Source organism: Dendrobates tinctorius, unplaced genomic scaffold (genome assembly GCF_039654945.1).
Source record: "Dendrobates tinctorius isolate UK_male_01 unplaced genomic scaffold, ASM3965494v1 ptg000016l, whole genome shotgun sequence".
In the NCBI taxonomy this organism is placed as follows: Eukaryota; Metazoa; Chordata; class Amphibia; order Anura; family Dendrobatidae; genus Dendrobates; species Dendrobates tinctorius.
The window spans coordinates 51,900,773-51,916,786 of record NW_027361684.1 but is presented as its reverse complement, the minus strand read 5'-3'; positions in this window follow the sequence as shown (position 1 = coordinate 51,916,786).

Here is a 16,014-nt window from a genome sequence, read left to right as displayed (position 1 = left end):
GCAGTTTTAATCAATAAGGAGCCTTCTAAGTAACCAGGGTGTATAGTAAAAACCCCTTATATGTGCACTGCGGTCAGCCTGCCAAAAGGCAACTTGGTAAGGACCATAATCTATAATTGTGTATTGTTGCCAAGTTTTGAAAAAAGCAATATTAATACAGGCCAAAGAGATGGGGGGTCCAAAATAATGATAAGGACACCCAGAATTGGTGAAGGCACAGGAAGGGGTGTTAATAATAAACAGAGAAAGGTACCAATATTCATCCAATAAAATGATATAATATCAAATAAAGTATGCAGGTGTACAAAGCGATTTGCAGAAAAGTTTTTCACCTGCTACTGTATGGATGCTGGAAGTAGTACTGCCAGTAACAGTGTATGAGGGGTTAACTTCTGCAGAGTGGTCCCCTCACCCAATAGGGGGTTCTTCCTTCGTCAGGGGAAGTTCTTTCCAACGTGCATCAGGGTGTGCGCGTTATCAGGACCAGGCAGACCTTATAAGGTATACACCTTCCTTTTTCCTCCTGTACTATCCTCATAGCACTTGGGCACTTTGAAATGATTTTACTATTTGTCTTTGACATTACAGTTTTTCTGCATCTACACACCTTTTGTATTGCATTGTATATTGATGATTTGTGTTTATACTTATGAACTTTAATCATTCCCACTAGGGGGTGTTCCCCCATATTAACTTTGAGTGCATACCCTTCTTTATTTATATATGTTTTTTGGATATTGGTTTTTATATTTTGTTATATTTTATTATTTTCAAATTTTTCAATCACACAGTACCTTTTAAATTCTCCTAGGGATACCTTGTGGAATTTTTTTTAAAAAGGGGGGATATACTTTTTATAATTGTCTTGAATCCTTTTTCTGGTCTGCTATCTACTATACCGGGGCGGGTTTATATACACAACTATAATCTTTTTATAATATTTTATATTTTGCCTGGCACGTGCACGTGCTTTGTATGTAGTACTACTATTTGACATTTTTTACTATATAAAGGTATCTTTAATTCCTTATCTGGGCTTTTCATGGCTATCCATTGTTTTGTGTTTGATTAAAAAAAATGAGCAGGAGTCCACGCCATTTACATATCTATCTATGTAATATAAATACATATATATGTGTGTGTCACTGACGTGTATATATATATATATATATATATATGTATTCTATGTGTATATATCTATTCTATTTATTCTATTCTAAGATGTCAGTGTGATTTTACTGTAGCCGCACATGAATTGCCGGCTTTTCAAAGGACACCGGTGCTTAAAAATTGGACAGCACTCGCATGGTACGAGAGCTGTGCGATTTTTTTCTTGCACCCATTGACTTCTATTGCGGGATAAGATCTGAATACTGATTACAATCGCAGCATGCTGCGATTTTTTTCCAGTCCGATCGTGATCCGATCGGAGCTGGAAAAAAAAACCCAGATGAAGACACAATCATAGAATAATATTGGTCCGAATTCAATCAGATTGCATTCGTCCAATTTCATTGCACGTGGGAATGAGCCCTATAGGAGACACTTTGTTCTATATTTGTTTTGAGTAAACCAAATTTTGGTCTATAATTTCACATTCAGGTAGATACATTAAAAAAGTGATATCAGGATAAAATTCAGATTGAAAAGAACATTCTATCATGTATATCAGTAGAAATCTGTTTAGTAGAAAACAGAAATATTCGGATTTAGGGTTTGCTCACATCTGCATACAAAATTTGCAAGTGCACTGTGATAAAAAATCCATTGCACTCGCACCAATGCTACCTAATGGGGCAGTGTTCTTCTTCACCTAGAATTGGGGTGCAGAAAAAAAAATCACTGCATGCTGCGTATGGCTGCATAGAACTGTCGAGACACACCAATGTGAGAAAAAAATTGCACCGCATATGGACTATCTGTGTACCGTCTGACTTTTACTCACCCGTCTCAAGAAAACCTGAAATTTCATCAGCCAAGTACAGTAAATTCACCGCCTGAACGATCAGAATAGAATAGATATATAAATAGAATAGATATACAAAAATATGTCAGTAAGATATAAAATTAGTTCAGTGTGTGTTGTTTACTGTAAATGTATTTAGCTAATAAATATAAAAATAAATGATCAAAATGGCTAGGGGTCCCCCTTATTTTTAATAACCAGCTGAGGGAAAGCAGGCAGCTGTGAACTGGTGTTATTATTCTGGGAAGTGGCCAATATCCATAGATCTCCCCAGCCTTTTAATGTCACCTCATACTCATAGCTGTCTGCATAGCATTTATTGATTATTAAAAATGGGGAGCGGAATGACATGGAGTTGCCCATTCTTTTACTAACCAGCAAAGGGTAATCAGACAGCTGAGGGCTGATATTAATAGGCTGGTATGGGGCTATGAATATTGACCCCTTTCCAGAGTAAACATCAGCCACACCATAAATGGCGTATCCATGAGATGTGCCGAGCTTAGCCTCGGCTGTTGCTGATTGCCCTTGTGCTCTTGCAATTGGGGTAATGGTTTTGGGGTTGATGTCAGTTGTGTAATGTCTCCTGACATAAAGCCCAGGGGTAAGTAATGGAGAGGTGTCAGTCAAACATCCAGATGGAATGGAGCATGGAAAGTCACTATTCGTACTATGCCTACCTGTCCTGCAGTGTGGACTATCAAGCTGGTGAGGGGCTGCAGGAATATCTTGTAACAATAAATGAGGTACTGTGTCAGGGTTCTTGGTCTCACAGTCCCCCCACCAGTTGATCCCCAGCAGACATGTGGGCACCTGCTGTATTCACGGGGACTATAACAACGAACTGTGGCCCTGAGACCCATGAGGTCGGTGTGGTTAAGGACCTACTACTCCTGGTGATAATAGGGTGGGACTTTTGCATGTTTTGGGACTTATGGTAGAAGGTGGAAGTACCAGGTGACTCAGACAGGAGCTAGTTCCACCATAATGAATCCACATCACAGTCGGAGGTGGATGAGTTTCCCATGTGTCCTTGATGGTGACGAGGATGAGACAGTGACCAATGAGGTCGAAATTCCTGAACTGGGGGTTTCTGGGGGAAATTTTGGTACTACTCAAATGCTGGATATTACTCTAAAACGGCATTTGACAATGTAACTATGATAAATGGGTCGCTTAAGAGCCGGGCTCTGACACCAAGTATCCCCACTTCACTTTAAATAAGCAGCTGCAATATCGGGTCACTGAGCTAAGAGAGGAAGTGGTAGAGCAGTTGTTAGTATCGGGTCCTTATAGGCATAGGGTACTAGAACTGGCCCATTCTCATCTCTTGGGTGGGCATCTGCAATTAGACAAAACTCAAGCACGGATCCTTCAGAGGTTCTACTGGCCTGGATGTCACAGAGAGATTAACTACTGTCTGCCCTACTTGCCAGCTAACTGCTCCCATATCTCATTTCCGAAGTCCCCTAATACTGTTGCCCGTTATAGAAGTTCCATTTGATCGGATTGCTATGGACCTTGTAAGGCCCCTAGTTAAGTCTGCCAGGAGACACCAATACATCCTTGTTATGAATGGGTCACCGAGGAGAAAAAAAACAAAACAAGCTAAGCCACAGAGAACCAGAGAGGTTGGTAACTATGCAGATTGCAGATCCCTGATCTTACCACACAACTAGCAGTAGCCGTGGAGCGTGCCTACGATGAACCTAGACGCCTCGTCACGACCGGTGGACTACATAAGCCTAAAGCAAGAAAAGGGAAAACTATCTGCCCCAGAGCAAACCCCAAAGGAATAGATAGCCCCCACACATGTATTAACGGTGAAACAAGAAGAAGGCACAAACACAGGCAGGAAAATAGGCTGAGCAAATGATGGGGTCCAAACTAACTAGACAGGAAAGGAAAGAGAAGACACTGTCTGCAACCTGCAAAAAACCCTACAAAAATAATGTCCAACACTTCTGATAGCAAAATTAACCCTGAAGTCACTAGACTTCTCCCACTATATCAGCACTCTGAAGTATTCTGAGACAGAGCAAAAAGAGACAGAACTAGTAAGGGACAAAAAGCCAATTGGCAAAATACTGATAAATAAGAGTGGAAATTCAGCTCAGCCCCCAGCCGGGGCTGGCAGACCACACAAAAAACTGAATAGACAAACAAAATCAAGTGTGAACATTAGCAGAAAAACTTAGCTTTAGATGACTGGAACAGAGCTGAAAACCAAGAGCTGACAAGCCAGAAGGAATCACCAGGTGAATAGGGTGTCGGCTGACTTAAATCCAATCTGAGAATCCTGAGATCCATTCGTCATCCTCATTCTCAGGTGGCAGATCTCCACCTATCAAACCAGCCGCACCACCTCCCGAACCAGAGAATGAACTCACAACACATCCTAGTGGTGATGGACTATGCAACACGGTACCCAGTACCACTGAAGCAGTACCATTGAGAAGCTCCTCAGCCCGGATTATAGCTTATGAGCTGGTCTATATTTTCTCCCAGATGGGCCTGCCAAAGGATATCCTAACGGACCAAGGGACTCCTTTTATGTCCAAAGTGATGGAGTTGTGTAAGGCTCTCCAGATTACCCAACTCTGGATGTCTGTGTACCAACGACAGATGGGTGGCCTGGTGGAGAGGTTCAACAAGACCTTGGAATCTATGCTCAAGAAGGTCATGGACAAGGATGGCCGAGACTGGGATTGCCTACTACTGTACCTAGTGTTGTCCATTAGAGAAGTCTCACAGGTCTCTATGGGGTTCTCACCATTTGAGCTGGTATACGAACTTCTGGACATTGCATAAGGAGACCAGGGAAGCAGAGGTAACACCCCACCAAAGCAACAGTGAGCACTTGGCCCAGATATAGGACAGCATTGCAAGAGGGATGCCAATTGTGAGGTAGAGTCCCCACTGTAAGGGTACTGTTACACTTAGCGATGCACCAGCGATCCCGACAACGATATGGATTGCTGGTGCATCGCTAAGTGGTCGCTAGTGAGCTGCCACACAGGCAGATCTCACCAGCGACATCGGTGGGGTCAGGGGTCGCTACTTACCTGTCAGATGTGACGATCCTGACGTCCTCCCGACCGCCCGCGTCCACGCGTCGCTCGTCGGCGCCACAGGAAGCGCCTGACGAGAAATGATCCAGGACCTTCTCGCGCGACCAGCGATAATCAGCGGGGGAGCCAGTCGGAGGTAAGTATCACAAGTAGCAATATCGCTAGCAATATCCTGCTACGTCACAAAATCCGTGACTTTACAGCGATATTGCTAGCGATATCGCAGTGTGTAACGGGGGCCCTGGAGAGGAATCACATTAGGCTAAACAGTATGTCATTAATTGTGGCAGAGCAGCAGCCAAAGTATACTTTTGTTTCTTTAATATGAGTTGGTTATTTTCTGCATTGTATAAATATTGAAAGTTCATCTTTAATTTCATTTTTTTTACTGGATTTTACTTTATCTGGTTTAAGGGCATAAAACTGAAAGTTTGAAAATTGTAACATTTTTAAATTTTTTGTCAAATTTTCTATATTTTCATTAATAAAGAATAGAAACCAAAATTTACCACTAACATGAAGTACAACACATCATAAAAATAATCTCAGAATCACTGAGATATGTTGAAGTGTTCCAGAGTCACACCACATAAAGTGACACTGGTCAAAATTGAAAATGTTGGTTTGGTCAGGAACTGGAAAACAGGCAGAGGGCATGAAGGCATGAAGGGGTTTAAAGCCTATGCACAACAAAGCCTGCCTACAATTTTCCAGGATCAATGGAAAAAATATGAAGACTATTGGGACTCTATAGTTTAGAGTGATGAGACAAAGATAAACGTTTTTGGGACTGATGGCTTCCAAACCGTATGGCACCACAAAGGTGAGAAGTACAAAAATAGCGCACAGTGCTTACAGTGAAACATACGTGCACTTTTCCAATGTGACAATGATCCAAAAAACACATCTAAGGACAGTATTGCGTTTCTGAAAAACAGCAGGGTGAAAGTGACTCAATGGCAGAGTATGTCGTCAGATCTGAACCCAACCGCAACACCTATAGGAAATTCTAAAGAGACAAGTTGAGTGTCACTCTTCATCCACCATCCAGGATCTAAACGAGGTTGTTCTTGATGAATAGGTATAGATAGATGTTGCAATATGTCTCCAATTTCTTCATTCCATGCCTAGTAGATTTAGTGCTGACCTTAAAAATCATGGAGGTCATACAAAATACTAGATGTCTTAGTTTTTGATATGGGTTGTATATTTCATTTTTGCATAAACTAATTTTTGGAAAACTGTGTTCAGTGAGATAGTCATTAAAATCTTACTTTTCAAAGAAGGTGTACTCATTTATGCTGAGCACTGTACATTCATTGTTCTGTCTTCTAGAAAATTATATTGTGCCTGGCTAAAGAAAATAATCATAGATGTATGTGTGCATTAAATTGTTAGGTACTATAAATGTTTGCATGCTTCTTTAAATTAATACTAATCTCAGATAAAAGTTAGTCTTCATGTATAATGTTGCACAGTAATGAACAATGCAAGCAGCACTTACTGCCATCATTCCACAATCTTATCATATGACCATGAGGATTAAGTGAGATTAGGTCTGACTTTAGGAATTATGTGACCTTGAAATGTCAGGGACAGGCCATAAAATCTGAAAATTGACTATTCTCATCACCAATAAGCAGAAAAGATTTATGGCTGCAAACAATGTACACCAGAGTAGCACAAAGTCCTAATGGGATCATAATTAACTGCCAAAAGAACTAAATATCCATGTATGCACTAATAAGACTGCTAAGTAAGCAGATGGCAGACTGGTAATTCATCCTACACTTACCGCCAAGGTGACACACAGTATACAAGGCATTTACATAATTCCCTGATTCCCTTAAGCCATAACATACTGTAGTCAATTAATTAGGATACTCTGCATACTTTTTAGCTTTGCACAGTTTTCATGTGTCAGACTTACCAAAGTGAACAACACCTTTGACAGCCATCATTTTCCCCTATAAATTTGTGTAACCTTAAATCTGCCAAAGTACTGCAGTTGGAACCTATAGGGTTAAACAGGATAAATATTAAAATTAAATTAATAATTAATGCAGATTTCATATATCTGACATTTCCGGCCTGAGCCGGGGCTCGCAATATGCAGACCGGCAACTTCAACAGCCTCTCAATTGTCTATGAGGCTCTTCAGTTCAGATAAGGAGACTAGTTATGGGAGAGTGTTCTCGTATCGTTAACATAGGATGTGTGAAATCAGCCTAAAGGGCATGTCACACTAAGAGATATCGCTAGCAATATCGCTATAACTAGTGACGTTATAGCGATATTGCTAGCGATATCTCTGTGTCTGATACTTACCAGCGACCGGCTCCCCCGCTGGTTATCGCTGATCGCGCGAGAACGTTCAGGACTGTTTCTCGTCGTCAGCTTCCTGTGGCGCTTCCTGCTGTGAGGACGAGCGACGCGTGGAGCCGGGCGGGAGGACGCAGGATCGCCTGGTGTGACAGGTAAGTAGCGATCCCCGTCCCCAGCGATGTCGCTAGTGAGATCTGCCTATGTGGCAGCTCACTAGCGACCACTTAGCGACGTACCAGCGATCCTGACCGCGTCATATCGCTGGTCGGGATCGCTGGTACATCGCTAAGTGTGACAGTACCTTTAAGGCTCATTCACACGTCATTATTTGGTCAGTATTTTGCATCAGTGTTTGTATGCCAAAGCCAGGAATGGAACTTACCAAGAAAAAAATATAATTGAAAGACTGACTCCTGTTCTTTATTTTGGAGACATTCCTGGTTTTGGCATACAAATACTGATGAAACACTGATCAAAAATACTGATGTGTGAAAGAGGCCTAAGGCTGCCCTACAAGGAGCGAAGGCTATGCTAGTGATGTGCACAGTTCAGAGGAAAAGAAGCCCCAGCAGCACCGGAAAAGAGGGAGAAGGGTGCAGGAGGCAGCCCCTAGTCAGTATGTCGGTTGCTACTGCGCATCTCGTTGAGGAAATGAGAACATGCATTTCTTAAGGCAATGTGTTGCCGACAAGAGACAGGTGGTTTGCACGCTGTACCATAAGACCCTGAAACGAGGCATAAATGTTCTGAACCTTAGCACCACCTGCATGACGAGGCATCTGAATTTCAAGCACGACGTGCAGTGGTGTACACACCGTGAAAAGTATGACAGATCCGAGCCTTTCTGTTACCTCTTTTGCTGTGGTCTTGGCCTCTTGTCTCCCCGCAGAGAATATGTAACAGCAAAACATGTTGCAGACCAAATCAGGTGTGCACTGCACAATGCCATCAGTGGCATTGTCCACATAACCACTAACACGTGGACCACTAAGCACGGTCAGGGACATTACGTCTCCCCAAATGCCCACTGGGTAAATGTAGTGGCAGCTGGGACAGAGGCAGAAGGCGTTCTAGCACATGTCCTACCGCTATTGAGTATTGCTGGATGTTTCTCTGTCAAGGTTGCCGTCTACTCCGCTTCCTCCACTGTCTCCTCATTTAGTCACAGTCAGACCTGGGGGAAACAACGGCAGGCTGTTCTTAAACTCCTCCAAAAAAAATCAAGAAAAGAAACCCCCCCAAAATCACAAAAACAGTGTTGCATTACTCCTTTCTTGCCTCTTCCACCTACACCACCATGTCCGCCTCTTTATCCTCTTGGACCTACGACCCCTGGTTCTAGATAGCTAGCTTTAGTTTTGTTAATTTTAGATTGTTTTAAGTCAGTTACATAAAAAAAAATTTAAAAATCCCACAAAAACATTGTATTACTCCTCCCTTGCCTCTTTTATCGACACCGTGAATTCCACCTCTTCCTTCACTTGGACCTACGCCTTCTTGTTCTAGATTGTTAGTTTTAGTTATGTTAATTCAAGGTAGTTTTTAAGTTAGTTCTATGAAAAAAAAAGCTGAAAAAAATGCACCTGCTCCAAAAAAAACTTCCAACAAAAACAATGTTGGATTACTCCTCCCTGACCTCTTCTACCTACACTGCCACATCCACCTCCTCCCCCACTTGGGCCTACACCTCCTATACATAGAACAAGTCAGCACAGATGGTGACAACCCTGGCACACACTGCAAACACACTTCCTACAGCAGTGCTCCTGGTGCACCGAACATCTGTGGAGAAAATCCAATCTATTCGAAGATTTCATCAAGTATAAGTTAACTTCTCTTTGACACTTTTCATTCCCTACTCAACCCAAGAGTACAGGCCCCAACCATATTCAACAGGAAATTAACTCCCAATCACCTCATACCATGCACTGTCCTCCCTCCCCCTCTGCATCTAGCTCACTCTCTGATTTTGAACCAGTAACAGAAGAAGAAGTAATTAGGCTCCTTGCATCTTCTCACCCTACCACTAGCACCAATGACCCCTTTCCATCACATCTCCTCCAGTCCCTTTCCCTTGCTGCCTAACAAAAATATTCAACCTCTCTCTTCTGGTTTCTTTCCTTTCTTATTTAAGCATACCATCAAACAGCCATTACTTTATAAACCATCCCTCGACCAAAACTGTGCCGCTAACTATAGACCTGTCTCTAATCTTCCCTTCATCTCTAAACTCCTGGAATGCCAGGTCCACACCTGACTTATCCGCTATCTCTCAGATAACTCTCTTCTTGAAAATCTACAATCCGGTTTCCGCTCTCTACACTCTACTGAAACTGCCCTCACTAAAGTCTCTAGTGAGCTTCTAACAGCTAAATCTAATGGTCACTACTCCATGCTAATTTTCTTGGATCTCTCTGCAGCATTCTACACTGTGGATCATCAGCTCCTCCTCACTATGCTCTGCTCCTTTGGCCTCAAGGACACCATTCTCTCCTGGTTCTCCTATCTCTCTGACCGCTCCTGTATCTTTTGATGGCTCCTCCTCCTCTCATCTTCCCCTTACTGTTGGGGGTCCTCAAGGATCGGTTCTAGGCCCCCTCCTGTTCTGTTTGTATACTGCCCCTATTGGTCAAGCAATCAGATTTGGGTTCCAGTACCATCTCTATGCTGATGACACCCAATCATACACTTCTTCTCCTAATATTACACCTGCCTTATTAGAAAACAAAAGTGATTGTCTTATCGCTCTCTATAACATCATGTCCTCCCTCCATCTGAAACTGAACCTGTCAGAAACTGAAATCCTCGTGTTTCTTCCCTCTACTAATGTACCTATGCCCCACATTGCCATTTCCGCGTGTTGTTCCACCATTACTCCCCAGCAACATAAACGCTGTCTTTGGGTCATACTTGATTCCGAGCTTTCATTCACCCCCCCCACATCTGATCACTGGCTCGCTCTTGTTATCTGCACCTCAAAAACATTTCTAGAATTCGACCCTTTCTTACTTTCGACTCTGCAAAAACTCTTCCTGTTTCTCTTATTCATTCTCGTCTGGACTATTGTAACTCTCTACTAATCAGTCTCCCTCTTACCAAACTTTCTCCCCTCTCCAATTTGCCCTGAATGCTGCAACCAGGATCATATTCCTCAACAATCGTTACACCGATGTCTCTACCGTGTGCCAGTCATTACACTGGTTACCCATCCACTCCAGAATCCAGTATAAACTTATTACCCTCACCCACAAAGCACTCCATGGCTCAGCACCACCCTACAACTCCTCCCTCATCTCAGTCTACCCCCTTACCCGTGCCCTCCGTTCTGCTAATGACCTCAGGTTATCACCCTCAATAATCAGTACCTCCCACTCCCGTCTCCAAGACTTTTCACGTGCTGCGCCAATTCTTTGGAATGCACTACCCAGGTTAATATGATTAATCCCCAATCCCTACAGTTTTAAGCGTGCCCTAAAAACTCATTTGTTCAGACTGGCCTACCGCCTCAAGGCATTAACCTAAATATCCCCATTCAAAATTTTTACCATAACCAGGTGCCTGCATCATGTTCTCAAATGCTTTATGCATTTAATAGCCCTCTGTGTCTGTACTGTTACATATTTAGACTGTTAACTGGTTCATACAGCATTACAGGAACACCCGATTCTTACACTATGGCTGGTCCGAACAATAAAAGCAATTGTTACCATCCACCTTTCGTATCTCCCCTTTTTCTTTATAGATTGTAAGCTTGCAAGCAGGGCCCTCATTCCTATTGGTATCTGTTTTGATCTACAGTATGTGTTTATTGGAATTCTGTAATGTCTATTGTCTGTACAAGTCCCCTCTATAATGTAAAGTGCTGCGGAATATGTTGGCGCTATAGAAATAAAATTATTACTATTATTACTTTATAAAACCAGCTTGAACAATAATTTTAAAATCCAAAATGTTGGCCTACTGAAATGTATGTTCAGTAAATGCACGCAATACTTGGTTGGGGCTCCTTTAGCATAAATCACTGCATCAATGAGGTGTGGCATGGAGGCGATCAACCTGTGGCACTGTTGAGGTGTTATGGAAGCCCAGGTTGCTTTGATAGCAGCCTTCAGCTTGTCTGCATTGTTGGGTCTATCATCTTCCTCTTGGTTAAGGTCAGCCGAGTTTGCTGGACAATCGAGCACAGTGATACTGTTATTTTTAAACCAGGTATTGGTACTTTTGGCAGGGTGGACAGGTGCCAAATCCTGCTAGAGAATTAAATTTCCATCTCCAAAAAGCTTGTCGGCAGAGGGAAGCATGAAGTGCTCTAAAATTTCCTGGCAGATGGCTGCGCTGGCTTTAGTCTTGATAAAACACAGTGGACCTACACCAGCAGATGACATGGCTCCCCATACCATCACTTATTGTGGAAACTTCACACTAGACCTCAAGCAGCTTGGATTGTGGCCTCTCCACTCTTCCTCCAGACTCTGGGACCTTGATTTCCAAATGAAATGCAAAATTTACTTTCATCTGAAAACAACACCTTGGACCACTGAATAACAGAACATTTCTTTTTCTCCTTGGCGAAAAAGACGCTTCTGGTGTTGTCTATTGGCCATGAGTGGCTTGACACAAGGAATACAGCACTTGTAGCTCATGTCCTGGATATCTTTGAGTGTGGTGGCTCTTGAAGTAATGACTCCAGCAGCAGTTCACTCCTTGTGAATCTCCCCCAAATTTTTGAATGGCCTTTTCTTAACAATCCTTTCAAGGCTGAGGTTATCGCGGTTGCTTGTGCACCTTTCGCGCTCACACTTTTTCCTTCCACTCAACTTTCGATGAATATGCTTGGATAGAGCACTCTGTGAACAGCCAGCTTCTTTAGCAATGACCTTTTGTGGCTTACCCTCCTGTGGAGTGTGTCAATGACTGCCTTCTGGACATCTATCAAGTCAGCAGTCGTCCCCATGATTGTGGAGCCTACTGAAACTGACAAAGGGACCTTTTTAAACACTTAGGAAGCCTTTGCAGGGTTTTTTGTTAATTATTCTAATTTACTGAGATAATGGCTTTTGGGTTTTCATTGGCTGTAAGCCATAATCATCAACATTAACAGAACTAAACAATTTAAATAGGTCACTCTGTAATGACTCTATATAATATATGAGTTTCGCTTTTTGTATAGAAGAACTGAAATAAATTAACTTTTTAATGATATCCTAATTTTGGGAGAAGCACCTGTATATACTAAGATTTACCAGATTAATGTGTGCTCATTTTCTAGTTAATGTAACAGGTCATGGATTGTGCTTGGCTTACAAAGCCAAGAACTCTTAAATTTCATTTTTCCATTTAAATGTAGCATTATTATGGGAATTGCTAAATATGTTGTTTATGCTAATGTTTACCTACTATAGCAATTTTTTCTAGTTTTTGACATTTTCCTAAAATGTGTAGCTACTTTACTTGAACAGTGTTCTGAACGTGTCTTAAAGTTTGCAACCTAATTTGGTTCTACTAGTAATTTATCCTGTTGATATACTGTAATCTTTTCTTGCACTCTGTGCTCCTAAGGGCCCCATCACACATAGCGACGCACCAGCGATCCTGACAATGATATGACCTTGTCAGGATCACTGGTGTGTCGCTACATGATCGCTGGTGAGCTGCCAAACAGGCAGCTTCACCAGCGATCAGCACCAGCGACACGCGGGTAACAAGAGACGCACGTCACTTAGTTACCCGCTGTGTATGTTAGAAACCAGCGCGCTGGTGCAGGGAGCTGGTAACCAAGGTAAACATCAGGTTACCACGGCGCTTAGAAACCCAATGTTTACCTTGGTTACCAGCTCCCTGCACCAGGGCGCTGGTTTCTAAGATACACATCGGGTTTCTAAGCGCCGCGCGGCACTTAGAAACCCAATGTTTACCTTGGTTACCAGGCTCCAGCTCACTGATCGCTGGTCTCCCACCTGCCACACGCAGCGATGCGTGCCAGCGGGAGAACAACGATCAAAAAAATGTCCAGGCCATTCCAAGACGATCAGCGATACCCGGCAGGTGGGCCGGTCGCTGATAAGTGTCACATACAGCGATCTCGCTGGTGAGATCGCTGTTGCATTACAAAACTTGTGACTCAACAGCGATCTCGCTAGCGAGATCGCTGTGTGTGACGGGGGCTTAAGTTTGTCATTTGTACAAGTCTCCACCCTCCATCTATACACCGAGGATGGCTTTCCTTACGAGGGGTAGTTTGTGGTATCCCGGTATCGATCTACTGCTGCTGAGTAAAACAGTTGTCATGTGGCTGTAGATTTGTTCCAGTGTGCCAGGACTACTTTTGGCACAGTGAGTTAGGAGATGTAATACATTACATGTGCGCACCATGAGGATTCATAAATGTACATTGTAAATGGTACTTTACTACCTGATACTGGTCAATGTATGCGTATGAAAGTTAGTTGATTAATATCCTCCCAAAAAGCTGCCATGGAAGCGGCTGGTAAGAGCCTCCCAGCTCAGTACACACACTTCCTGTGAGCTGGTATAACCCAGTTTAGTTAAGTCCTGTCTAGTCAAGACAGAGGAAGGAAACTCCCTTCTTCCATGAATCTACTCAAGGGACATCATTCTCCACAGTCACCTCCACAGGAGTGAAGTCACAAACAGGAGAGTTAAGGCTGTACAAGTGCTTTCCTGAATACTGGTTTTACTGTGTGCTTGCCGCACCCACCCCCCCCACCCTGGTAGCTACGCTACTGGTTCCTAATACTGTAATTGATAGCTGTACTTTGTAAATACATACCGTATAGGTGTAATTTACTCACCACAAAAATGAAATGATTTAAAGAAATTCCCTATCACTGTTACAAGTTTCTCACATTTATTTTTTCTACATTATTTCGCCTGTTTGTCCTAGCATTATTGAAGTTTGCAATTCCATTTATTTTTCCTCTGTCTGTTATATTCCCGCTGTGTCTTCTCCAAATTTAATTATCACATATATTGCAGCAGAATTGCAGAGAACTGAAGCATGCATCCTACAGCTGTGAATTGGGGAAAGCAAATAAACAAGATTACTGTCATGAGAGTGCTGTCCCGACCTGAGTTTACATGGATTTTCGAATCTAAGAAGAAAAGTTTTCAATCACTCTACATGACTGCAGATGGTTTAGGTTGCACACACTGTCACAAATCCCGTGTCACATGAATGCATGTGTGAAATTTGAATTAAAAAAGTGAAATTTGAATTAAAAAAACTTATAAAGTTCAAATAATCTATAAATCGCGTGAATAGAAAATAGGGCAAAAAGTATGAGGTAATAAAACATAACCTTAAATAATTGCCATTAAAATATTGCCAATGCTAATTAATAACTTCACACTAAACTGAGGTATCCACAATGGTGAACCTACTGTCTAGACAAACATCCTTTAATGATAATAAGGTGTTAACACCAAGAATATATGTAGATGGTAAATTCCTGTAAACTATCCATAAATGCAGAAGTGGAACTATAAAAATCACATTTCACATTTTCTCAAAATGCTGGATATAGGATGATGAAGGCAAGGCAAGTCCAGCAACCAAGACCAGGATCGTGTATACTAGAAACTGTACACAACCTTCATTATCTGAATCGCAACAAGCAAATCAGAAATCATAGATCAAATATCCAACAGTGGTTCAAATATCCTCAATCAATGATCACAAAGATAGCTGTAAAACCCTTCAGGGGATAGGGAATCACAGACATATTAGTAATAGTGTTGAGCATTCCGATACTGCAAATATCGGGTATCTGCCGATATTCGCGGTATCGGAATTCCGATACTGAGTTCCGATACTTTTTGCATATCGAATACCAGAATCGGAAGTTCCCATAATGCTATGAGCCAGTTTGACTTGATTCAGCCAATGAGGAATCCTAATGTCACACCGTTCTGTTTGTATTTGGTTGTCGGCGTGACAATGCATGTTTTTTGCTTTAACCCCTTACTCCTTTCCCCCTAATTGAGCTGGGATTCTGCTGGCTTTTACCTGTATAGAGCCTGCTTTGTTCCCTGCTCTGCTACGTAGCTGCACATGTGGTGTTGGGTCTTTGCTCTGCTGCTTGACCATTCGCATGTGCGGGCCCTGGTCACCGCTGTGGAAGCTGTCCGCGGGTTGTGAGGTCATTTGCAGCTGGTGCATGACATTCCACGTGTGTCTTGGCTGGCAGCCATTGCCAGGTGCTCTAGGCTGCAGTTCCTGCACTGACTGTGCTGTAATGGTTTCTGTGTGTGCTTAGGGCGTGCGCAGCCACACCTTCCCTGCTTTTATCAGGGTTAGTGTGTACTTGAAATGCTGTCCCCAGCCAATTGCTGAGGGGCAGCTCCTTTATAACCTTACCCTGCCCTATGGGTGGGGCCAGATCTACTCACAAAGCTCCTGGACTTTGCCATGTGTGTCTCGTGTCTGTGTCTCTGGACCTCGCCTGTCTCGGTTATGGTACCAAAGTCCCTGCCTTGATTCCTGCTTTGTCCTGTACCCTCGCCCTGCCCCGGAGGCGTTATATCCGGGCCTGAATCCTTGATCCTGTACCTGTCCTGTACCTGACCCTGTCTAAATTCGCCCTGGCCTGGAGGCGGTGTATCCAGGCTTGAATCCTTGATCCTGTACCTATC